Here is a 24,143-nt window from a genome sequence, read left to right on the forward strand (position 1 = left end):
GAAACATACTGGGCTTTGCCTCACAGTGGGGGGATCCCCCAAAACAGCAGTGACCATGATACTGCTCATAGAGTTGTCATCTGGCTTTCCATGGGTCCAGAAATTTTGTGGCAGGGGAGCGATGGAAGCCACGGCAATTAATGCTGCCAGAGTCATGGCAATTAACACTGTTGTCTCTTTTCCTGCCAGCAAATTTCCAGACCCCTAAGGAGCCCTGTGGGCCAGATGTGGTTCTATGTGCTGACTGGGTCCCTGGATCAGCCACACTCCACTGTTTTACAAAGCTTTGGGAGGGGACGTTCAGTGAAACCGAAATCATTAAAAGGCAGCACTATATCTCATAATCAATCTGTGGTACTCACTGACACAAAATCAAGAGCATGACAACTTTGGCTTAGAAAATAATCGGATGGCAAAATATGCAGTGTTACAACAATGTGGACTAACAAAATTCAAGAGTTTTATTGTTAAATCCTTATTCTTCAGAAAAACCTGAAATTAATAGAGGATGAAGAAGCAGCATTCCCTGTCGACAAGATATTCCAGGAAAGCCAATTGCAAGTTTCTCATGCACCTCCTCTGCTTTTGGGTTGGCTACTGTCAGTGACCAACCCTAGACTGGATGAACGATGGATCTGACCCAGCATGATCATTCCAATGTTCCTATTGAAACAATTTCACCTTTCTCATCTAAAAGGTTAGGTTTTTTTTTTAAATAAAGGCATAATGAGCCTGCAGGCATGCATGCATATCTCTAGGTGATAGCAGAGTCATTCAGCAACTGTATATACCCTCTGGTATACCTTTTAATAGATGAAGTGTAAGGCATAGAGATGCTGGGAACTATAGATGTTTGGCGTAACAGTCCTGCAGTAGGCAAGACATCTGTGGGAGTGGAGCATATAGGGACAGTATAAAGGGAAGCTGTAACTTGCCATGCCTGTCTCGTGCTCATCATTTTGGTGTTTCTAGTCACCCAAAGCTAACCGTGGTCCTGCGGGCCAACAGTTTGTCCCCCGGCACTAATTACCTAGACCACCACTGCTTCTCGTCTGCCATGTCTTTGATGGAAATTTTGATCTTGGGGGTTGCTGTTACTCCCAGCTCAGCGGTGTCTTACTAAGGTCACTTGTTAGCACAAGGATCTTGGGGGTTCCACCTCCCCTCCACCCCATCTAGCGCCAAGCTGTTGTTACTTTGATGTAGCACGGCTGCCGTGTTGTTACCAGTTGTTGTCCTCATTCAGTCCTGTAGGTCTGTTGTCATCCCTTGGCCCTCTCCACAGCAGAGCTTCCTGGTCTTCACTTCATGTAAGTGCACTGACTCTGCCGAGACAATGTGTGGGGGCAGCCCCACACATGGAGGTTGCCACTAACTGTCTTCCTCCGGTCCTCCACTCTGGCTGTAGCCTGCCCTTGGCTGCTGGGGACTTCCTTCCTGTCAGACCAGAGCACAGGGCTTTTATGGCTGCCTCACTGCCCCAGCTGGTGAATCGGCACTGGCACATGCTTACAAAGTGTGTCTATGCCAGCGCCAGCTTTTTTTCTTGGTCCCGTGTCCAGGGTCCTGCTGGCTGTGGTGAGGAATGCCAGAGTGTTGTGGGTAAGTCTTGCAGCATGGTAATCCTGCCACTGCTGCCCTACCCCCATGCCTTGGGGCTCTCACCGGTGCTGCTGGATCCCCGTATCTCAGGGGTTCTCTTGCCCCCAACACAGAAACACATCTACCTACTCCCATACCCCATCAGCTCCCTTGTCTCCCTGTCTTTTGTCAACCATGCTGACTGAACCCCTTGGCTGTGCTCTGGCCTGTGTGAAGGTTGCCTCAGGTTAGCACAAGGGAGAAGTAGTTGGTAGAGAAGAAACAGCATTCTTTAATTAGTTCTTCACTGGGGGAATGATGACCTGGTAGCAAATCTAAAGTGAAGGGAACAATCCCTGTCATGAAGGAGGCAGATATATCAACAGGATACCATAACAAAATAACGAAGTTGAATTTAGCTTCAGTTCATAGTATACTGGGCCCCAACTCTGAAGAGCTCAGGCTGTCCTCTCACCTGTAGCCCAAACCTTCATTAAGTTGGATAATCAACCGCTTTACCCCAAGCCAACAAATTAGCTATTGTGGAATCACCCCATTTTAAAGTTATTACTATTTATTATTATTTTAAAGTTATTTTTTCCTGCAGAATCTACTGCTCTTTAAATCCAGGGGAAAGAGCTAAAGTAACTGGTTCACAGTGCTATTATTCCATTTATCTTAACAGGTAGGTACTATGGTTTCAATGTGGAATAGATCTCTATCAAATTGAGAATCCTATTTTGTAATATGTGCTGACCATGAGATTAAACTTGTCCGAGGGTAGCCTGCTTCACAGTGTCTCAGAGAGTGGCCCTACCTGAAGAAGGTGTTTAATACCTCATTGCAGAGCTCCACTAAGAGCCACCATCAAGCAAGCGAAGGCTGTTGACTTCAATAGTTTTTCTGCTCTTCACATACTCCTATGGAACAATGGTTCCCTATATACAGAGCAGGAGCATAAACTAGGTCATCTAGGGCCCAGTGGGGCCCCAGCCCTGGGTGATGATTCAGAGCGGGGTGCTGCCCTGAGTGGGAAGGGACTCAGGAGGTCTCAGATACTGTTGTTCAGAGGGGAGGGCAACTGCTTGGAGGCATCCCCTCCACCAAGGAAAGGAGGCAGTCAAGGGTTAAATATAGACAGTCAAAAAGCCTGAGGCTGAACCTATTCAGTCTTTGCAGGTTAATCTAAGCATCACAGATTGAACTGATAAGCAAGTGAACAGACATTCTCTTTTGATTCTGGAAAGGTAGCCACATGCCTACAGTGGCCCAGGCCAGATGGCAGGGGGCACTAGAGCATGCCTCCCTGCTGGGCTGGAGCAAACTGCTTGGGCCAAGGCTAACCTGCCCACCCTAGAAGGGGGGGCATGTTGCAGGGGAGATGCAAAGCATCCTGGGGGGGCTATGAGTTAACTTGAATCTGGAAGGGAACTGGGACAGAAGTTCGATAAACCAATTTAACCTAAATCAGTTAAGTCTGATGCTGCATCCATCCAGGTTTATCTTATACTGGTTTCAGCCCTTTTGAAAGCCATATACGTGCACTGAATTTCTGTTGTGTTACAGATTTGAACCAGTTTCTGATCACTTTTACTGATTTATGTGTAATTTCTGTCCCTAGCCCAAAGGCTAAGCTGGGAGTGTGTCCTAGTATCCCACAGCTAAAACAGATTAGTCAGACCCAGATACCTTAGAATGATATAGCAATACATAGCATCATAGAATCATAGAAGTAGGGTCAGAAGGGACCTTGTAGATCTTCAAGTCCGAGCCCCTGCCTGGGCGGGAGAAAAGACTGGACTCAAATGAGTCCAGCCAGGTAGTCATCAAGCCTCTTCTTAAAGATCCCCAGGGTAGGAGCCAGCACCACGTCCCTAGGAAGTTGGTTCCAGCTCCTAGCCGCCCTAACTGTGAAGTAGTTCTTGCGGATGTCTAATCTACACCTACTCTCTAATAATTTGTGTCTATTGTTCCTTGTCATGCCAGGGGGCGCTAGGGGAAACAGTGTCTCCCCTAAACTCTTCTGGTCCCCGCTAGTGAGTTTATAGACAGTCACCAGGTCCCCCCTCAGCCTTCTCTTGTGAAGGCTGAACAGGTTTAGGTCCCGCAGTCTTTCAATGTAGGGTCTGCCCTGTTGTCCCCGGATCATGCGGGTGGCCCTCCTCTGGACCCTTTCAGTGTTGTCCACATCCCTCCTGAAATGGGGCGCACAGAACTGGACGCAGTACTCCAGCTGCAGCCTGACCAGTGCTGCATAGAGGGGGAGGATCACCTCCCTGGGTCTACTTGAGATGCACCTGTGGATGCACGACAAGGTCCGGTTAGCCCTACCAATACGGATCCATGTGCAATAGACTGGAGACTATACAAGGCCAGGTGGAAACAATTGTATATGGTTCCTTTTATGTGGCTTCCTTCTGTTTATTTTTTTTTCTCTTCTGCCAGAGGAGGCAGCCCATTGTCCCAGTACAGTAACACTGAGCATTTGTAGGTTCCTTTATGTAATGATGAGTTAAGGATGTGAGAACAATGAAGCTAAACAAACAAGACAGTGCTTCTAGCAAACAAAGTGACTGGCACAAGTAGGCTGGGCCATCTGTTCCCAGTCACTTAGACAGAGATAGAAAAGGAATTGGGTTTGTTTGAATGAAATCATTTCCTTCTTGAAGCGGGTGCTGAAGCTGGTGCAGTATTAAAACGTTTTGAGCTTTGTGTGCTTGGAGGAAACGGGTGATGCAAGCAAATGGGCATCTTCTGCATGGATGGAGAGCCATGCCAATTCTGGGTTGGTGAGTGGGACTAAATAAAAGGCTACACCTTCAGTGGGTGATCTCTCATTGGCTCTGAGTACTTGGAGTCACTGCCAAAAATATGAAGGGTCCAATCAGTGATCCCTGTCCAAGGCCTATGACATGGGGTTTTGGAATTTTTTGAGCCTTGTGTCAATGAAGGGAATTCACTGTAGTGCAATCAAACACCAAAATGATTCTCTGAAAGTAGGTATTGTTCCAGAAGTTGGACTGTTGGATATAATAACAAATAGCAACTACCAATATGGACTCTTCCCAGGGATGCATGAGCTACATTATCCTTCTTTTACAGACAGGGGAACTGAAACACACAGAAGTGTTTCTTTCAGTTGGCTAGCTTGTATAGTTTGATGACTAGCTTGTCATGTTGGAGCTAGAAACCAAGTTTTATGACTTCCATTCCTGCGTTTTATTTGTTGACTATGACAACATTACATATTAAACAGTGCTCCCTCCACACTTCTTCCAAAACAACATTGTTAGCTTCTGTGCAAAATTGCCTGTGACCTCTGGGAACTGCCCTTTTGTGTAAATGTCACATTGGTGATCACATCATGGTGATATTTTTAAGTGAAGGACAGGATCGGTTGATTGGGTTTTTGCAAAATTTCATTAATTTCTTTAAACAAATAAACCTATTTTCAAGTCGAGATTTAGCGGATTCCATTAATTAAGTCATTAGAAACTAGCGTACTGAATTGTCCAGTTCCAATGACAGTATATGCTCACTGTGGCCACAGGAGGGCACACTGAAGAGCCTTTTTAGGTTGAGTCTTTTAAAAGAACTCCATTGCAAGGAGAGCTAGTAGAAAACTATCCACTGAAATAGTTTTTCAAAGGAAAATGCTTTCTGTTTTGTTTTTGTTTTTACTAAACAATTTGTTTACAAATAGTGCTTGCTTTCTGTAGGAAACCTTGGCGGTTTTTCATCAACATGCTTTGGCCAGCATGCTCAGGCTTTTGGTCTCAGCTCAAAAAGGACATAGAAAAAAATTAACAGAAAGATGAGACTTTTTCCTCCCTTTTTCCATTAAAAAATATTTTGTGATGGAATTTTTTTCAGGTCAGACCTAATTGTATGTCTGTTTGATATAACCCTCTCCTTGGGGAAGGTGAGCATGAAAGTCAGGAAAGAAAATATGTGAATGAGAAGCCTCTGCTGGCAGAGGGGATGTCCGAGGAGATATTATATTATTGGCCATTCGTTCCAAACGAGCCATTAGGGAATACCAAATAAAACAAAGTGAGAGAGACATGTGCACAGGCAACACTCACTCAGGAAGGCATAGACACACTGCATACAGCTTCAGCAGATAAACATCTGCATGCAGACAAGCGCACACACAAACCAAGAGATGCAAATATGCAGAGAGAACGGTGGGCACACATAGCGTTATTTAATATATCTCCAGCATTTTCTGTCTGGCAACTTAAAATGATCTTGTGAACATTAATTGACCGAGTTTAAAAAAAAACAACCCAAAAAACCTCAGAGTCTTGCAAGGTGAGAAGAGTATCATAATGACTATTTTACAAATTTAACCACTGACGTAGAGACTAACGGCCACACAGTCAACCACTGCCTCTATTTTCAGTCCTGAGTTTAAGACATTTGGGGTAAGGGGATGTGGATCAGAGTTACTGAGTACTAGAAGTTCCCAAACCCTTTATTTGGAACTAGGGGTGATTGTTTGAACACTGGCCTGGCTGACATGCCTTCATATAAACAGTCAGTGACAACCCAGTAATCCAAACCAAAAACCTTTGCTTCAGATAACCAGTAAACCATGCATCCCTACTGAAGATATGCTTGGCAGTGCACATATGCATGGACAGGGCAGGCCACACTTGCATGGCCCAGATGCACAGGCTGAACGTATACAAGGGTGTGTGCACAAAGACAACAACAGGGTGGTTAATAACCAGACTGACTGTGAGCTTCGTGGGAGGGATTGTGTCTTTTTGTACATTGGCAGTGGTTAGCAGATAGTAGTAACAGTAGACCCTGTCAGGGAGGTTATTGGCCAAAGGTAAGCTGAGCCTCCTTGGCCCACCTTTTCCTTGATGCCCTTGGGCATCTGTAGGTTATGGCAGCAGTGTTCCCCAGCCGGGGCAGGCCCCAGCACACCCATTCCTGCTTGCCAAACTCTGAAGTAGGCCGGTCGGGGGCGCTTGAGAGCGGTCAGATGGAGCAGTTCACTGTTTACGTGAACCATCTGTCCTGCTCACTAAGACTCTTGTCCAGAGCCAAATAGGCCCATTGAGTTCAGTACATGTTGGATGAGGCCCAAGATAACTTTATGCCCCATAACCCTCCTGGACAGAGGCCTCAATTACAGGCTCTCTGAGACATTTTGGAGATCCCATGGAGAGTATAGGTGCAGCCCTACCAAAGTGTCAGGGAGTATTCTAAGAACCCAAGCCCTCGGAGGAGACTTAAAGCAAAAAGCAACTTTCCAGTGGGCTGACAGCAGCCTGAAGGGTTAGAGTCAGCTCTTCCTTAGAGACAGACAGCTAGGCCACGTGTCCAGCAGAGCCTCCCATTGAAATGCCATTCATTTTATTCTCTGCCCCACCCCCCAACCTGTGCTCCATCCATCTGTTTTATCTCCTCCCTGCATCCTATCTGACATAGAGATGGAAGCCTCTTTGGGCTTGTCTATGCTTAGGTGGTGGCAAGTCTAGCACTGAAGGGCATGACCCCACCCCACCCACCCACCTTTACAGGTGAGCCTCACACCCAGGAGCATGTCAGGAAAGCGGCTCCGGGCTCTTCTCTCTGCACCTGCTTTAGAGTCCTCAAATTCTGACATGTCTGAGAGTAGCTGCTTGGGACAAGACTAGCGCAGCCTCATTGGCAAACTCCCAGGTCTGTCAGCAAGCCCAGGTTGGGTGTACGCAAGCCCCTCCATGTTGGCACCTGCCACCACTGCAGCATGAGCTCCACAACATAGGTTTGCTGGCAGAGCTCTAAGTGTATGCACACCCACAAACCTCCAGTGCAGCTGAAGAAGGGATCCTGTTGTTGCAGGATCAATAACAGGATCCCTTCTTTCCACCAGCACAGCAGTGTCTCTTCAGCAAATGACATCAGGCTCTTGCAGCCGCAGGGGAGCTGCTAGAAAGCACTTGTGGGGGCACCTATACTTTCTGCCAGAAGCCATGGTCCCTTTAGCACCTGGTGACTCCCAGGCTCCAACCCAGGCCCCAGTGGCACAGCTGCTACAGCAGAGCCACGTGAAGTTGCCAGAAGCTATGCAGGTAGGGATGCAGTCTGGCAGGTCCCTTGTGGTGCCAGCAGGCTCGTAATTGTAACAGAAAGCCAGAGGGCTCCTGTTACTTGAGGACAAAAAAAGGAGCAGGTGGAGCTGGCTACAAGGAGAAGCAGTAGAAGCTAGGAGTGCTTATCACAAAGCTGGTTACTCTGCAATAATCCAGCAATGCTTGGGAGGCATGGGCCCTGCTGCAGAAGTGAGATCAGCAGCAGCAAGCTGCACTGGAGGTTAGTCAGCAAGCCCACTCGGTAAGCACCTCTGGCAGCTCAGGGAGCCACATGACCAAATGGGGCATGGCTTCAAGCTATATGAACCCAGGGCCAGAGCCAGAACAGGCAGCCCGGCCCTGGAGGTGACTGAGGCAAAAGCTCCAGAGCAAGGGGAACGCTGGAGCTCTCCAAGCATGCACGGGGGTTATCTTGAGGAAGGCAAACAGGGCACATACGCACATGCAGCAGGTCTGCTCTGACGTGTTGGAAATCCAGCACATTGAAGCAGACTCGATTAATCAAGCTTGCTAGAGCACATAATTGATGTGCCCAGTGCTGCATCAGATACAGGAGTATAAGCGCACATCAACATTGAGAAAATGGCAGGCAATGCGCTTTAGTTCAAAGCGCACCGCCGCCACTTACTAAGCACTGAAGCGTGCTGTTCCGCTTATACACCTGTATCCGATACAGTGCTGGCACTTTCAAGTAGTGCAGCTTGCTAATTAAAAGTGCCCAGCGCTGCGTTAGGAGCACATGTAAAAGTGCCCACAGTGTCGATGCCTTCCAGGGAAATATTGCTTAAGGTAAGAGGAAGCCTAGTTATGAAGGTAGGTAGCTATTGTTTATGTTTGGACCCAGAGGGGGCTTAGTTTGTTTGCCAGAAACTGGGTTACAGTTTCAACTGGTGGGTTGGGAGCAGCTGGAAGGGAAGTGAGTGGAAGGCACAGTAAGACGCCTGACCGGCACTAGCGGGGTTTAACCCACAATGGAGTGCCGGGGTATGCTGGTGTCTAGAGTCCTGCAAGGGGCCTTGATTTGGGGCTCAGACCTGAGGGGAAGATCCAAGCCTAGAGAGAGAGAAAGAAAGGCTGAAGCCTTGCTGGAACAGGAGCTGGGCAAGGGGCAGGGAACTCAGTGCCTAGAGAGGGCAGAGCCAGGATCGGGGCCGTCCTGTGCATGAGAGGTACAGAGACAAAAGCCAGGGACCCAGCGTGAAGGACACCGGGGCCAGGGGCCAGGCAGAGTCAGAGCAGACTCAGTGCCGGAGGCCGGGCAGAAATAGCCCTAGAGGGGTGAGACCAGGGCCCAGATGCAGCCAGAGTATGTTCAGTGCCTGAGGCAGGGTGGAGACTGCCCTAGCAGGGTGAGATGAGAGTCAGTGGCCTAAAGCACAACCTGAGACAACAAGATTCAGACTGGGACCCAGAAGTCAGGCCCGGCACAGTGGGTCTAGGCTAAGGGAGCCAGCAAAAGAAGAGGTTGAGGCTAGGAAGGCTAGGGCCCTGACGGGTGTAAAGGCCTGAGGTGGCCTGGTATCAGATTGGGGCCAAGTGCCCACTGAAGTTATTAAGGGGTTAACTTCTGTGAGGCGTGGTGTAATTAGCCCTGAAGGCTAACAGGGGCCCTGGGAGAACTAGCTGGCATCTAGAGGAACTGGGGCTTGCTCTAGGACAGGGGTGGGCAAAATGCGGCCTGTGCAGCCCCTAAAAATTTAGAAAATTAATAGTTATCTGCCCCTGACTGCCTGTCATGTGGCCCTTGATGGCTTGCCAAAACTCAGTAAGCGGCCCTCCACCTGAAATAATTGCCCACCTCTGCTCTAGGACCTGTTAAGCAGCCTCTCTTCCAGTCAAACAATTGCATGGAAAGTGTGGCACCCTAGAGCTGGAGCAGGGTAAGGTTTGCATGGCCACCAAGGGGGGTGCCACCCCGGGGGCACAATTGTGGTTACAGTAATGTAGACAAGTGCCAAGGCTGGGAATGTCCCCTTTATATCACCACAGAGCCTAGCATACTGGAGCCTTACAGCTCCCGGGTGGTGCTGCGATATAAGCAACAAGCTACATTCTCATCCGTTGACATCAATGGAGTCTCCTTAATTTCCACCAGCTGAGAGCCGGGCGTGATGGTTCTAACTGTGTCCTACCGCACTGCAGATAGCCAGGAACAGGAGGCTGAAATGGAAATTTAACACCACATAAAGATAAAAGATTGGGAGTGAATATCTGGTTATGGCTTGCAGAAAGGAATGCTAGCTGGCTGGAACAGAGAAGAGCTGCCTGGGTGAGTCGTGAAGTAACACAGCTCCACGTGAACTCGCGCTCCTCTGCTTGCCCTTGCCCTCCGGCTGACACTGCAATAAGATTCCACTTCCCAGCTGGCTGGGAGGGGGGTGTGCTCACAGCTTGCAGATACCTGTGCCTCACACTGGGCATGTGTTCTGCCTCTTTCTCTCTCTCAACTTGTCTTTTTTATCTTGGTATAAGTTGCTGATCCCCTCCCTTTCCCCACTTCTTGTGATTTTCCTTTCCTTTCCTCTCTCCCTCCCTTGTCCTACTGTTTTGTCATCACCTTCTATCTCTCACCCAGTACTGCACCCTTCCCACCTTCCCTCTAACCCTTCCCCTTCCACTGAGTTCTGGCTTCCTGCTGTGTACTCCCTTGTATTGCCTTTCTGCAGCTGCACCTTCTCTCCTTTCTCACACATAATGGCACTCTGCACTGCTACACAATGATATTCTTGGAGCCATTTTATCTCAGCTGCCTTTCATGGTGTCCTGTGTTACAACAAGGCAACATAAATAATGTATCACTCAACTAACCATCCTGTCAAATATATAGTAAAACAGTTACATGTATTTATGATGCTGAATTGCAGCTATCCAGGAATCAACCAACAGGCAGCAGGGCTGAGCTGGATTTAGGAGAAAATTGTCTCTCCCATATAATTGGATCCCAGGAAGCTGGGATGCTGTGGGGAGGAGGTTTGAGGGACAGTGGTACTAACAGGAGAGCTCATTTCCATGATTCAGAAGGAACTAATAGAGTGGGTGTGAAAGAGCTGCTTGGCACCAACAACCGCAGTCTGCTAATGTGGGATCTTTGTTGGACAGAGGCAGCTGGGGGTGTATGTGGGGAGGTAAACGCTTTGAATATGTGGAATTGGGAGGGAACTGAAAAGGATTAGCCAAAACAATTATATCCAAAGCCAGGATGTAGGAGCTGGAGTGTATTCAAGTCACTCCTATTTGGCACCCAGAGCAGATTTATCCCTGTGCTTAAGAAAGCAAGCGGGGACTAAAAACAGCTATCGAGCTTTACAAGAAAAATTAAAAGTAGGTTAGCACAGAAAATGAGTTTATAAAAAATGGAAGAGCAGCCGGGAGGCACAACAGTAACTACTTGCATTGTGCTTACAACGCTGAATATGTTAAGAGGAATAAGTCCCCAAGCCTGGATGACTTGCACTGAAAAATATTAAGAAAAGCTGGGCCTGAGCAGCACAGATTGGAGCCAGATCCAAAGGCTGAGTACGTTCTCTTTGGAAACGCCAAACTGCGAAGTCCAGCTTTGAATCTGAACCTTTCCCATATCTCATGGTGTCTAGGTCTGCTGAACAGGGTCTGGGCTATTTTTGATCTTGAGAGCGTTCTGTGAGCTTCTGGCAGCTACGTCACTAGAACAGTGGGGTATGCTGAAAAGTCCCGGCAGACAGGATGTGGCCTTTTAGTCAGGACACCCGAGTTTAGTTTAATCTGTGTCACTTCTTTGCTAGACAGCCTTGAGTATATCAGCTCATCACTCTGTACCTCAGTTTCCCTGTCAGTAAAAGAAAGTTAATTAAATTTGTCCCCTTTGTGAAGTTCTGAGATGACCACGTAGCACTAGAGGAATACTAAGAGTGTGTGTGTGTGTGTGTGTGTGTGTGTGTGTGTGTGTGTGTGTGTAATTATACACACACAGAGATTAACAAATTCCTTGCCACTATAAGCTATTAAATACTGACAACAGCAGGAAGGACAACTTTGCTGCTGGCTCTGAAATGCATGAACATCTACTAGTATTCTGGACATGGGTTCTGGAAAGAGATTTTAACAGTTGTAGAAGAGGGAGGCAAGAAGGTGTAGGTCTGAATGAAGGTTTTGGCAAAGGTAGCTAAGGCCATAGTATGCACAAGCAGTGCTAGGGAGGGGAGAGAAGGGATGTTGTACACGTACTATGAATCTGTTTTAATCTACAGTAATTTCAAATCAAGATAAAATTCCACAGACAAAAATGGACAGTAGCATTGTGTCAGATGGATAGTAGCATTCAGTGCAAATTATTGTGTTGCATTTACTGGGGGTACAGTGTACTGCTGTAGTTTACTACTCCAGCTAAGCCTTGCTGCCAGTCAGTTGATTTCTGGATAGCTTCAATTCAGCATCATAAATACACATAACTGTTTTACTAGATATTTGACAGGATGGTTATTTGAGTGATACATTATTTATGTTGCCTCCTTGAAACACAGTCATCATGTGACTACTCTAGCACAAGAGGGGATGGGAGAGGGTTCTAGTGCTCTGTGAACTCTATGTCCACATGCTCTGCTGTTCGGCTTCGCTCTCAGATTTCATAGATTTTTAGGGTTGGAAGGGACCTTAGTAGATCATCGAGTCCAACTGCCTACTCTGGGCAGGAAAGAGTGCTGGGTCAGATGACCCCAGCTAGGTGCTTGTCCAGTCTCCTCTTAAAGACCTCCAAGGTAGGGGAGAGCACCACCTCCCTTGGAAGCCCATTCCAGATTTTGGCAACCCTCACTGTAAGTAATTTTTTCCTAATGTCTAATCTAAATCTGCTCTCTGTCAGTTTATGGCCATTGTTCCTAATAACCCAAAGGTGCACCCTCGTAAACAGAGTATCCCTTATTCCTTGCTGCCCCCTGCAATGAATTTAGGTGGCCACAAGATCCCCTGTCTTGCAGAGGCTGAAGAGATTCAGGTACCTCAATTTCTCCTCATCGGATCTTACCTGCAGGCCCCTAACCATATGAGTAGCCCTCCTATGGACCCTCTCAAGGTTATCCACATTCTTCTTGAAGTGCAGCGCCCAGAAGTGGGCGCAGTACTCCAGCTGCGGTCTTACCAATGCCACATAAAGGAGAAGTATCACCTCCTTAGACCTGCTCATGATGCACCTTCCAATGCATGAAAGAGTCCGGTTGGCTTTGCTTATCACTTTGTTACACTGACAACGCATGTTCATTTTGGAGTCAACTATGACTCCGAGATCCCTTTCTACTGCTGTGCTGCTTAGAAAGTCACCTCCCAGTCTGTAGGTGTGTTGGTGATTCTTTCTCCCTAGATGCAGAGCTTTGCACTTATCTTAGTTAAACTGCATCCTATTCTGATCTGCCCATTTTTTCAATCTCTCCAAATCCTCCTGAATCCACTCCCTGACCTTCAGTGTGTTTATTTTGCCCCATAATTTGGTGTCATCTGTGAATTTGGACAGAGTGCTTTTCACGCCTTCTTCCAAGTCACTGATGAAGATATTGAACAGCACTGATACAAGTGTTGAACCTTGGGGAACTCATTTGCCCACGTATTTCCAGGTCAAAAACAACCTGTCCACCACTATCCGCTGGGTGCGCCCCATAAGCCAATTCTCCACCCACTTGACCTTGTAATAATCTACATCACAACTGCTTAATGTATTTGTAAAAATGGGATGCAACACTGTATCAAAGGCCTTTTTAAAATGCAAGTAGATGACATCTACTTCAATTCCTGCAGCTGAGCAATTTGTGACCTAGTCATAAAAAGAAACAAAGTTAGTCAGGCAGGACCTACCTGCTATAAAGCGAAGCTGGTTGCCCTTCTGGACTCCCACAAATGTGATCCTTACTAATTTTTTTTCAAAGGTTTTCCCAAGGATACAGGTGAAGCTAACCAACCTATAGTTACCTAGATCATCCTTTCTCCCCTTCTTGAAAATAGGGACCACACTGGCCCTTCCCAGTTCTCTGGGACCCATCCTGAGTGCCATGAGTGCTCAAACAACCTCGCCAGTGGTTCTGCTATGACACTGGCCAAGTCTTTCAGCACCCTTGGTTGAAGATCATCAGGGCCTGCTGACTTAAACATGTCCAGCCCCTCCAAATGCCCCATTCACTAGGTCAGTGGTAACTGTTGGAGGATTGGAGTCCCTCTTGTGCCTGTCTTTGGTTCCTTTGGGAGATATGGTTTTATCTGTGTTCAGGAATACAGATGCAAAGAACTCATTTAGGAGCTCAGCTTTGTCCCTCCTACTGTTACCAGTTGCCCTAATCTGTCCTGTAGGGGTCCTGTGTTACCACGCACCTTCTTTTTGCTCCCTATGTACCTAAAGAAGGACTTTTTGCTGCCTTTAATTTTTGTCACCAGCCTGAGTTCCATTTCTGCTTTGGCCTTCCTATCCGATTTCCTGCAGGCGCGAGCCAAGCAGGTGTACTCCTCCATGGTGGCTATCCCCTGCTTCCATAGTCTGTATGCCCCTTTTTTGCCCCCTAGGCTCTCCTGGATTTCCCTGTTCAGCCAAGAGGGTTTCTTGGCTCTTTTGCCTTCCTTTATGTGCACTGGGATGGTCCCCTTTTGTGCCTGAAGGATCATTCCCTTAAGGAACGCCCACCCTTCCTGGACTCCCATCTCACAATGCTCTTGCCCTTCAGTGCCTCACGTACTAATCTCCTGAGCTCATTGAAGTTAGCCTTTCTTCTAGCACTTCTGCCCTACTAGTTATCTTTCCCATCTTTCATTTCTTCCAGAACTATGTTTCAAATTATAGGCTTTGGTCTCTGTTACTTAGGGGCCTCTCATTTCTTTAGTCTGTCACTGACATTTGCTGCCTCTTTGTCCTTCTAAGTCTAATCTCAACCTCCTGTTCTCCAGGGCTCATGAACTTCCCCAAATGTACTGCTGACCTGTCCTCACCTCAGGCAGAAAGAACTGATTCTACCCTTCCAAATCCTGGCTTATTGCATCACAGCTTCCTCCTTCGACAGCAAAACAGTGTGTATCTTTGGCTTTCAAAACCCAGATGGACTGACTTAAGTGGTCAGTTTACTTTCTGATACAGCTTTGAACAATATATCTCTTAGAGATTTGATTTTTTGTCTTTTAGACTGCCAGGCTGGGTATTGAATATGGATGTAAATTAAATTCCAGGATGGTTCAATGGGCAGCTCATAATTAGCAGTGGACAAGGCAGGGAAGTCAGAAATGGGACATCTCTAAGGTCTTCACTGGGCTACCACTGTTCAGTGTAATGTTTGACAACAGCAGTAGAAAAGCAGAAAATTTCACTAGCCCAAGTAGCTGCCTGGATAGTCTTTAGAGGGATTTTTAAACACAGTAGGGGAGGGGCCTAGCAACTGGCTGCCGCATTTTGACAGGAGAAAATTCAGTGATGCACAGCAATGGCTTTTCAAATTCAATTAGTCTTAAAGTCTTCCATTAAACCTGCTTGCTTCAGGGGCTGTCTGTTGCTTGAAAGTCTGCTGTGTCAACTAATGCTCCAACTGTCCTGTCAAGTTTGGAGCGGCTGACCCTTCTGTAACAGACTCTCCACTAAGTCCATGTGAGCACCTCTACACACTCAAGGGCATAACTGTACTATCCTTTTCAGCAGGCCTTGCTTGTTTGTTACTTTCATGTTGCTTGGTGTGGGGGCCAGTTCCTTAGTTTGGCTGTTTTTGTTTATTGCCTGACTCAAAGCTCCTGCTCCAGGTCTTGGGCTTCTTTGGCAAGGTGCCCATCTCATCTAGTAACTTAATTTTAGCTCCTTTTTGTCAGGATGAAGAGGAAGGATGTATTTTGTGTTAAGGTGGTGGACTGGCTTGACAAATGTGGATTCAGCTTGGACTGTTGTAGAATTGCTGTGTGGCCTTAGGCGAGTCTCTGCCCTTCAGCTCCTTATCTGCTGGGGTAATGCTACATTGTCAGGTCCATGCAGCTCCAGAGTCATTTCCCTGGGTAGGGAATTACCTTTTTTGTGGGCTAATAGGGGTTCTGGGCTCTGTTGGTGCCTCATAGCACTATATTATTAAAGGGAAATGGCTCCTAATAGTTGTAGTGAACTCTTTGTAAGGCTTAATATTTTGCTTGAACATAGCACTTGACAAATGTAACTAGTATCTCTTTTTTACAGATGAACAGGAATCTGGGTTTTCTGTTCGGCATGGAGAAAAGCAGATATTCTCCTTTAAAGGAGAAAAATATGGGGACACAGCGGGTTTCCCCTTGCAGGCAGGCAGAGTTCCAGCCTGCAAGGGGCTGCTTGGGGCTGGGAAGTGCTGGAGGAGGGCAATCAGGCAGAGGGCGCCACATGCATGTGGCAGCCAGGCAGCATGGACTACAGCTCCCTGCAACTAAGTCTATAGGGGAGTAGATTGAGGCCCCCATGATGAGGAAGGAAGTGGGGCAGGGCTGGGGGCTGTTGCCCAGTCACTGCAGTACATGGGGCCTGGGGCCCCGTGTGCAGGATGGAGCCTGGGGCAGTAGGACTGTGCAGAGCTTTGGTCCCTGATTCAATTCAGCGGAGGTTTGACCTGATTCAGTGGCTGAATCTCCAAATCTGAATCAAATCAGAGGACCCTTTAATCTCTTTGAATAGAATCGGAACCATCCAAATCAATTTGGAAAGATTCAGCGATTCAGACATAGACACAACTTTAACTGTTTTTTCTACATACCTCTGGGTAGTAAGGGCTAGTGAATGCTGTGATGCTGGAGTGCTTGGAGTGTCCCACAGAAGCATGGGGGGCTCCCCAGCGCGCTGGGCAGCAGACCTGGAAGTGGACCAGAAGCACTTCCAGGTCCCCCAGGGAGCATGTGGGCCCCCCCACCCCCAGAACCCTCCCGGCTTAGCGACTGGTACCTCCTGGATCTAAGGGGGCACCTGGGGTCCCCCTGCGGCTGATTGCTTAGGCGGGGAGGCATGGGAGGACCCCCTAGCACACTCCCAGGCTGACATGCAAGTGGACCAGAAATACTTCCGGTCTACTTCCAGGTTCACCGCCAAGCACGAGGAGGGCCCCCCCACGCTCTTGTGGGATGCTCCATGTGCCCCAGCAGTGCAGCGATCACAAGCCACATCTGCTACCTCAATGTATGTAGAAAAATCTTTTAAAGCTGTGTCTTATGTCTGAATCGCTGATTCTGTGAATCGGCATCGAATCTTCAGATTCAGATTCAGCCGAATTGAATCAGGGACAGTTATCCAAATCAACGAATCGAATCACCATCCCTGATTCAGGCCGAATCCGAATCAAATAGGGCCTGCTTTGCACACCCCTAAGGGGCAGCTTGTCTGGGGGCAGCAGGGGACTGGCTCTGCAATGCTGCATGCACTCCTAGGGAAGGGAGCACTGGGGGGGCACATGCCCCCCACCAGACATGTGCGTGGGGTGGGGGCAGATGTGGTCTTCCCTGCTGGAGGCTCAGGGCTTCCCTCCCTGCTGCCCTCCCCCAGGGCCTCTGCAGCCCAACCAGCAGGGCCTGGTGCACGAGAGCAAAACAGGGCCAAGAGGGTTGGTGCTGCTGCTGCCGCTGGGAGCCCCGCACCAGCTGCACCCCCTGCCTGCCCAGAAGCCCTGGGGATGGTGCCATGGAGTTGTGCCCCCTGCTGCTACTGGGTGGGCAGGGCATGCCTTGCTATGGTAGCATGGCTGGCATGGGGCTCCCCGCAGCAGTAGCACCAAGGCTCCCAGCCCTGCTCTGCTATTCCTCACTGGGTCCTGCCCACTGGGTCACGAATGCCCCAGTGGGAGGGCAGCAGGGTGGGGAACCCTGAGCTGTCCGAGAGGCAGCCCACATCTGCTCTGCCCCCTGCAGGCTCCACTCTGGCCGTGCCGCCCACAGGGGAGGGGGAGTTGGGTAGACAGCCACCTCCTGCGGGTGGCAGCTGGGTCTCAGGCACTGCAGGGTGGGGGTAGGGTGGCCAGCCCTGGCTGTGAACCCATAGCCCTGGCAGCTGGGGGTCCCCTCTGGCAGGGTTGGGGCAGGGCAGGGAGCTGCAGGTCACAAGTAAGAGGCAGCAGCTGGGCTGGGAGAGTGGGGGGCTATTGGTTGGAAGTGAGGGGCACTAGTAGGGATGGGAGGATGGGGGCTGTGGGTTGGGAGTCAGGGGCAATGGCATGGGCAGGGGCAGGGTATCAATATGTCAGGGTTGCTCAGTGTCACAAAGCAGTGGTGGGGACAGCCACAGCTGGACCCGCGTCCTGGTAAGTGAGGGCACAGGTAGAATTCTGATATTCCATGATAAAAAACCCCAAATCAGATACCAAGATATCCAGGCCACCCCCACATAAATGCTATTTTGCTTAGCGCTATTTTGCTATAATGCTCATTTTAAATTGATGCCTGATTTCACTTAGCGCTTGGCAGGTTTTGTTATAATGCTCGTGGTTGCCACCTTGGGTCATTAAAAACAATCACAGTCACCACCTTGGGTTGTCAAATACTTTCAGTTTAGCTTAACGCTCAGTTTTCCGAGAGCCAATTAAGAGCGCTAAGCGGTGGTTGCCTGTATCGGTGTTTAGAATTTATTTTATTATAATGATTGAGGCACTGGTAGGTTTCCAAATTGCTTTAAAATTGTAAATATATCAATAAAACAGTGTGTTCAATTGATAAATATAGTAGCGTTTCATTTTAATTATGGAAAAAAGTGGGTTTGCGGGCTTTAATAAGATAATTTGCTATATTTAAACAGAGAAAACCAGGATTCCTGCGGATGAGGTGAGTGAGAAGTAGAGAGGTTTCATCACAGACTGAGACACTGCTTGGAACAGAACCCCTTCACCCTGCCTCCAAGTTTCTTGCCATCGCTACTGTAGCCTCTTCAAGTAATGAAATGTAAGTCTGGCTTGTTTTTGTTTCTAATTTTTATTATTTTCTGCAAACACAGCATGAATTAGCTGATAGGTATTACTTCTCTCTTACTCTGGTGTGCATGCCCTAAAGTGTTGATGTGAAAAACTTTTTAATCAAGTAGTGATGCCTTAGCTTAAATTCAATTTCTTCTTTTTTATGCCAAAAGCAATTTCATGGGATCATGTTGTTTCACTGCTGCGAAGTGGGTCAGTAGAAAACTGGGTTGCATCAAAGCAGGTATTTGGAACAAAACACAGGAAGTTGGTTTGCCCCTTGTGCGAAGGCTTGTTTGGAGCTTTGTATCAACTTGTATGCTTCTTGGCAGCAAATTTATACTTCCCTGAAGCCAATAGGAATTATGCAGGACCAGCCCCCATAATGCTCCAATGTTAGTTGAGTTCTGGGGAAACTGCAGGCAGGGCCAGCCCACAGTTTTTTGGGGCCCCCTGATGCAGAGAAGCCAGGGGCCCCCTGCGGCTGCAGGTTTCACAGGGTAGGACAGGCCAGTCCTGACTGCAGGGAGGTAATTCAAATTGGGTCTGAGGTGCCCCAGCCGAGAGCGAGTTACACTGCACAAGGCTAAGGTGGTGATAATGTTAACATTTCAGCAGCCCCAGTTCAGACTTCGACTCCATTATGAATGTGGTCTATCATGCACTTAGTAGGAGGTGCATGATAGACCACATTCATAGCCCTGTCCTAAAGAACTTAGAGACTATGTGGCCAGTGCTGGCAGACTGGAGGAAAAACATTATTTATCCGTTTTCAGATGGGGAACTGAAGCACAAAGAGACTAGCCTAGGGTCTCCCAGGAAGTCAGTAGCAGAGCAAAGAATCATACCCCAAATTTGAATTGGGTTCTTCTGGAATATCCAGCTTTCCTTACTTGCCTTGGGCAAAGTAGACTTTCCCCTTTATAGGATAACTATGACTTGCCTTTGACTCTCATCCAGAGTTCAATCTTTTGAGTGCTAGTCCAGTGCCTTCAGCCCCTACTCTTCAGCTTTCTCTTTTTTTAACCCCCTGTGCCTTTTTTTGAGCTAAGGCATTGGGACGATATTGTCACAGCCAAAATACTGAGGCCTGCCCTGGAACCCAGCTGCTAAGTCAATCTATGCTTTTCCAAACCAACCTGGAAAATCCAGGTAGGACCACCATAATCTCCTTCATCCAAACCCTCCCCAGAAACTGCACTGAAAGTTTCCTACTGTGAAACTCAAGTTACAATAGCCTTTGCATGATGCTTTTATGCTTCACAGACTAAGCTGCCCAGGTCTATGCTCTGGAGCAGCATTTTGCAGACTCTCACAGACTGCACACCACCAAAATGACACAACCTTATGTACCTCCGGAAAACTTTTGTCATAATAAGTCATTATAAATCTATTAACGTGTTCCACTGGTGGTACTCATGCCACAGATTGGGAACCGCTGCTCTGGAGGATAGCAGAAGTGGGCAAGATGGAATGGGAAGTGACTTTTCATGCTGAAATTGTTCCCCAACCCATCCAGACAAAGCAAGAACCCAAACTTCATCACCAAGGAGACCAAAGCTGTGCAGATGGACTAGCTTTGCCTCCTGCCCAGGCAGTAAGCTCCTTCAGTAAAAGGGAACTAGTGTGTACCCAAGCAGGTCCCCGCCACTAGAGGGCCGTAGAGCACAGGGACCTAGTGACAAAACTCACCCTGTTCACTGTGAGCCCTTCATCTACTGCAATTAATGAGAAACCTCCAATGGCCTCATAACTTTCCTATCTGTATCTGCCTGTCCGTGAGGAAAATATAAGCAAACTCAGATGTGTGGAACTCATGTAAGTTTGGTTAACTGTAGATTTCTAACTGGGAAAAGTCTTGATTTCCAAGGTTTAATGGTGACCTGTGAATAACTTATTTTTAAATTTGGTTTGTACCTTGCTTTAGGAAAGGTAATAAAAGCCATGAAGTTGGATGTAGGATACTGTGTTTGTTTCTTGCATGTTTTTTCACATTAGAAATAACAAATCCTCCCCCTGGTTTTGCTCAGGAATTCTCGGAGCATGGGAGTCTGTAGCTCAGCTCATGTTTATGGTGCATGACATGGAAAACACGCCTAGACATGTAGGATATAAACTCTTTTCTCCTCCCCAGAAGCCAACCGTAGGAAACTGAGGGAGCCTACATGAGACACTGTGCAAATGAGCACTGATGATAAGATTTATGTATTGGTGTGTTGTCCATTGTTGAGGGTACTGAATGGTGCTGTGAATCGGCTCCTAGAGAAACTAGCTAGAAAAGGAAGGGAAAAGTTTTGCAGGGGCTAGCAGGCCTGCAGCTTTCACCCTGCTGCGCCTTAACACACACAGTGTCACCCGTGCCACGAGTTTTGCTTGTCTGCAGCTTGAGGTACAGTTTTGTAGTTTTGCTTTTTTGTACTTAGCAGGCTGCATCTTCTACTGATGTATCTAAAACAAAATGAATACTAGTGGGAAGTGTGTGGCAGTACTCCTAACCTATGCTAGGGGATGCTGGGTTTTGTCCCTCTCTAGTGATTGATCCGCAAGAAGTCTGAGTCTGCCATTCCCAACTTCAGGTAGGTCACTGCAGTGGCATATGTGTGCCTGTACAGTAGTTTAAACAAGCTAGCAGAGGTGCACAAAGCACCACACAGCCTTATTCACCCTGCTAAGAAGTAGGCTAATCTTTTAGTTGCAGGAGTGGAAGTTCATGGTTTTTCAACTCTAGGTCCCAGGTTCAGATTTGACTGTCAGTGCAAGCAGGGTTGTGAAAGCAATCAGTCCTACTGAGATCAAGATCACATTCCTAAAAATAAACATTTGTTTCCCATGTTTATGGGGGGAGGGAGAGAGAGGGTACCACCAAATTTAGATTTGATATTAGCCAACCAGCAAGTGGTGCCAGGTAGTAAATCTCCCATTAATGCTTTAGAAAAGATTATTGCAACATGATTATCCTAAGTTACAGCTAATGTGCTAACAGTTCTTCCAGCACATTACTAGTTTAAGTATAAGGAAACATAAAAGGGGTCATTGTTATCTGAATAATATCCTAGTTCTGGAAGATGCAACCAAAGGTCTTTTGTGTAACATGGAAGCTAGACTGAGTAGCCTGCACAACTAGGGGATGAGTGTGAGGGGAAAGAGTTCAATGAAACACATTCATTTTTATTTTTCAAGATGGCTGAAGTAACCTATTTAGAATACAAAACCGATAGTGTGAAAATTCACAATATTGCAAAAACCTACAGCAGCTCTAGAACTAACCCCTGAGAGCCTACCTTTGATTAGTCGTTTACTATGGGGTTCATCTTGTACTTGTCTGGTGTACCAAAATGAAACCTAGAACCCTGAATTAAATTGAATCCAGAAGGTTTAAAAAAAATGCGTCAAAGTTACCCAAAAGCCAGTACATTGTAATGTGATGCTTCTCTCTCCTGTTCCATTGCCTGAAGGCGTTGTCACTCAGTGTTCTGCCTGGGAGAGTTATGTAGATATTTATTTCATATGCCCAAGTATTCTTCATCTTGTTCATGCAGGTGAAATGGGTTCTTACTAAATTTGTGGCTGGCTTGATGAAATGATCTCTGCGCTCTTAAATGCTGTTTGCCAAATACCAACCACCTGCCTCTGACTTGCTCTTCTGTCTTCAAGCCAAGCCCTCAGAACCTCGTAGGCTTGTCTGATCTCAACCTAACAAATGACTAGTTTAGGGCCATACTGTACCTAGCCCTGGCTCTAGTGTGCAGGAGCCTTTCCCGTCCCACCCCTATCCTGGGATAGGGATTGGAGCCACAAGAGCTGCTCTTTTGCAAGGATCATAAAAATAGCTTCCTTGTGGGAGTTCTCAGGAGTGCCAATTGCACCCAAAATGGGAGGTGTTAGGTATCACAGCTCTACATTCCCCTTCACTGCTGGACACCAATGAAGACGGCTGAACCTAAGAGCTGGGGGAAGGCTTGAGCCTCAGATACACTCTCTCTGAGGCTCTGCAGAGTAACATGAGCAGTCAGTAGATTATATCATTTCTGAGAACCTGGCCCAGCCTAAATCTTATTCCTGCAGATATTGCATAGGTGTAAGCAAAAGCAGAACTTCATCCTGTTGCTTAAATTTTGGAAACACCTATTCATCTCGGTCTGAAAATAATGCTCCAGTCCAGAATTCAAGCATGACTTTACCCCTAATCCAAGTCTGATGGAAGAAGGAACGCATCCCAGGTACCTCTATCGGGACATACCTCAGAGCTGAGAGATGGGACAGCAAGGAGAGGGGGGACAACCTGTCTAACAGGAACTTGTTAAAGTCTCTGAAAACTGGAAATGTATCTAGGTTTTGGTATTTCAAGTATAAGACGTACCCTGTGGACACCCGAACAGAAACAAATTAATGAATCCAGCCTCCTTGCAGCCTATTGAGAATATTCACAAAGCTGTAGCCCTATCTATTGCAACACCATACAAGCATCAAACACATGCTGCAAGCAAGGTCATATGGTGGATATCAGCCTAGTTCTGAGACTGTCTGCAGAGGTTCTCTCTGATCACTCACACATGGCATGTAAGAACGCTTCCTCTGTTGTGTCATCTAGCCTGAAATTCATGTGACAGCAATAAGCAGACCCATGAGAACAGCAGCTGATGCACCTGCAATAATTATTGTTAATTTTGCAACAAAGGAATTGTTAATCTCTTCTAAACATCCAACTAAGAACTGTTTTCTTCAATGCACCTTATGAGGGCTGGAACTTCTGGCAGAACTAGTGGGAAATTCTTATCTATGGCAAGTTAGCTAGAAGGCTCTTTTAGGCAATTCTTTGGCAATGCAACAGGCTGTTAAATGGAAGTCTTACATGAATTCAAGTTTATCTAGCCATGCAGTAGGCACCTGAGCTTAGAAATGTGCAATGTGATTCACTCTTCTGATTGTTCAAAGGCCAGTGTAAGCAGTGTTTAACCAAATATCTTTTGAACACTGAATTGCTTGCTGCAAACTTAAATAAAAGACCCTATCAGACATGGGCCTGAGTTAGTGCCTGACCATACTCCCATTGATTTCCCCATTGCCTGACTTTCCAAAGGAACTGAGCCCCTGCAGCTTTTGACGAATTTGCACAAATCCCAGTTAACTCAATTTTCCACAGTATTTGTAGAGCTGGAGACAAAATACTTCAGCTTGAGAAACTAATTAAGGAAGAGGCATTTAATTAGCTCAGAGGAATAAATTAATAAAGTAGGAAAAAAAAGGTAAATGAGGGCATATTCAAGAGGATGCAATCCCATTAAAGTAATTGAGGTTGTACCTGCTTTGACTCAGCTAGGTTTTGGGAGCAGCTTATTTTAAAATGATTATTGCACTTAAATCCCATTAAGGAGATTTCTGATCACTGGTTTCTGACAATGATGATGACAATATATTCTTTGGGTCTGGAGAAAGATTGCTCTGTCAGTGCACTATGCAGCTATAGAGAGAAACACACCAAGATCAAATTAGAATCCATATTCATCAGGTCACATATTAGAAACTGTTTGAAATTCAGAGTTTTACTAGCAATGTTTTACTGAAAAGTAAAAAAAAAAAAAAAAAAAAAAAAAAA

General features: G+C 46.9%; 1 protein-coding gene across 2 annotated transcripts in view; it reads right to left on the bottom strand.

Annotated features, from left to right (window-relative positions):
• Positions 1–24,143, bottom strand: part of NINJ2 (ninjurin 2) — a 97,961-nt gene that overhangs the window by 7,315 nt on the left and 66,503 nt on the right. The gene's annotated exons all lie outside the window — the stretch shown is intronic.

The sequence above is a fragment of the Gavialis gangeticus genome, unplaced genomic scaffold, assembly GCF_001723915.1.
Source record: "Gavialis gangeticus isolate Ggan-Ray unplaced genomic scaffold, GavGan_comp1, whole genome shotgun sequence".
Lineage (NCBI taxonomy): Eukaryota > Metazoa > Chordata > Crocodylia > Gavialidae > Gavialis > Gavialis gangeticus.